The sequence below is a fragment of the Tubulanus polymorphus genome, chromosome 6, assembly GCF_964204645.1.
Source record: "Tubulanus polymorphus chromosome 6, tnTubPoly1.2, whole genome shotgun sequence".
Taxonomy (NCBI): Eukaryota; Metazoa; Nemertea; class Palaeonemertea; order Tubulaniformes; family Tubulanidae; genus Tubulanus; species Tubulanus polymorphus.
In genome coordinates this window covers 11,946,370-11,948,198 of record NC_134030.1, presented here as the reverse complement: position 1 = coordinate 11,948,198, position 1,829 = coordinate 11,946,370, and the positions used below count along the sequence as shown (strand labels likewise).

Below are 1,829 nucleotides of genomic sequence, written 5' to 3'. Positions count from 1 at the left end.
ATTGATGAGTCAGAGCTCAGTTGGTACTACATCTGGTGAATAGTAGAAAGGTGGATGGGAAAAGGGCAATGGTATGAAATCATTCATATCATAATGAATCCATCCCGTTAATCAATCCCGCCCAGTCTACTATCAGTAGTACCTATCTGTACCTATCCGTTTGGATAAATCAGCTGGACATTTGCATTTCTCTAGTAAGATCAGTCAGTTGGATTGGATAGTAGAAAGGTGGATGGGAAAAGGGCAATGATATGAGATCATTCATATCATTATGACAGGTTAATCCATCCCTGTCAGTCTACTATCACATACCTGTTTGGATAAATCAGCAAATTAATACGTGTTTGAGCATTTCTGGATATTTGCATTTTTCCAAGTGGATATTCAAACTTGCGTGCATTCCGTTTTTCCAAGTGGCTATTCGAGCTTGTGTGCGTTCCGTTTTTCCAAGTGGATATTCGAACTTGTTTGCGTTCCATTTTTCCTAGTAGATATTCGAACTTGTGTGCGTTCCATTTTTACAAGTGGATATTCGAACTTGTGTGCGTTCCATTTTTCCAAGCGGATATTCAAACTTGTGTGCGTTCCGTTTTTCCAAGTGGATATTCGATGTTTGTGAAATAACGCTACTATCAGTAGTACCTATCAGTTTGGATAAATCAGCTGGACATTGCATTTCTCTAGTACGATCAGTCAGTTGGATTGGATAGTAGAAAGGTGGATGGGAAAAGGGCAATGGTATGAGATCATTCATATCATTATGACCCTTTGGAGGGTAATCGAAGACCGACAGATCCATATATTAGAACTTACAAAATACATCACTGAATTAATTCAATTTCTACAAAGAGCAAGTACCAGCACAGCAGAATTCATGACCGGAAAATGATACCCTTCGATGATGAAAAACTTAAAGCGGACGCCATTTATGATTATCTTATCCAGCCCTCACCCTACTATACCGAATGTGAGGTTATTCTCACAGTTACTTTACCTGCTATCTCGAAACTCCTCAGCAAGCATCATATGCAGTTTTTAGAGGGTGGAATTTACTACAACAACTCCAGTGAGACTTTAACGTCACCAAATCGGTGCAAAACACAACTACTTTGCCGAAAGGGTATTTGCATACATAGATAACTTGCTATGTTATAAGCCCAATATGAAACACATCAGCATGGAGGCATATATCATGTTTTCACTCAATAACACTACAGAATGGCTGAACAGCAAAACAACACAGGAACAACACAAATTCAAAAGATCTGCAATTAAGAACAACAAGAAAATCAAAATTAAATACCAGCAAAGACGAGAAGAAATAATTAAACAGTGTAGAGAGAACTAGGAGCGACAATTCAGAGATGAAAAAAGAAAGCAAGAAAAACAACCGAAAGAAAAAGAATTAATTACCAGAGACATCCTCTTCTATGGTTTATGGCAAAGTGTTGAGCAGGTGCAGAATATGATAACGAAGGTGCTGAAAACATAGGGAGATCGTGAAATGGCACTAATAGCTCAGATTCGATTTCGTCAACAGGTTCTCAAACAAGAAGTATCGGATGCCACCTTAAACTGTTTTTCGGTGAAGACTCACGATAACAAGACGAAACCTGTCCATTGAAGAGTTTGTCAGCTCATGTGAAGAAGCTGATTACCAATGCATATGAAATCGAAATCGATACTCCCTCACCAAATAATAACATGATCGGCAAACGCATCCGGCACACAATGTTAGTAAAAGATTAAAGACTTACCAAATGACGATGGCCACGTAGAAGATTATTTGGCAACTATAATTTCATCTGTGCCCGGTTATCCACAGTGGT

General features: G+C 38.7%; 1 long non-coding RNA gene across 1 annotated transcript; it reads right to left on the bottom strand.

Moving 5' to 3' along the window:
• Window positions 1-1,200: 1,200 nt before the first annotated feature.
• LOC141907919 (uncharacterized) lies at window positions 1,201-1,614 on the bottom strand. The gene is made up of 3 exons (XR_012619558.1): window positions 1,598-1,614; window positions 1,414-1,480; window positions 1,201-1,265 (listed from the first exon to the last, which is right to left on the bottom strand). It is a non-coding gene; the product is annotated as an uncharacterized LOC141907919 (long non-coding RNA).
• Window positions 1,615-1,829: the final 215 nt, after the last annotated feature.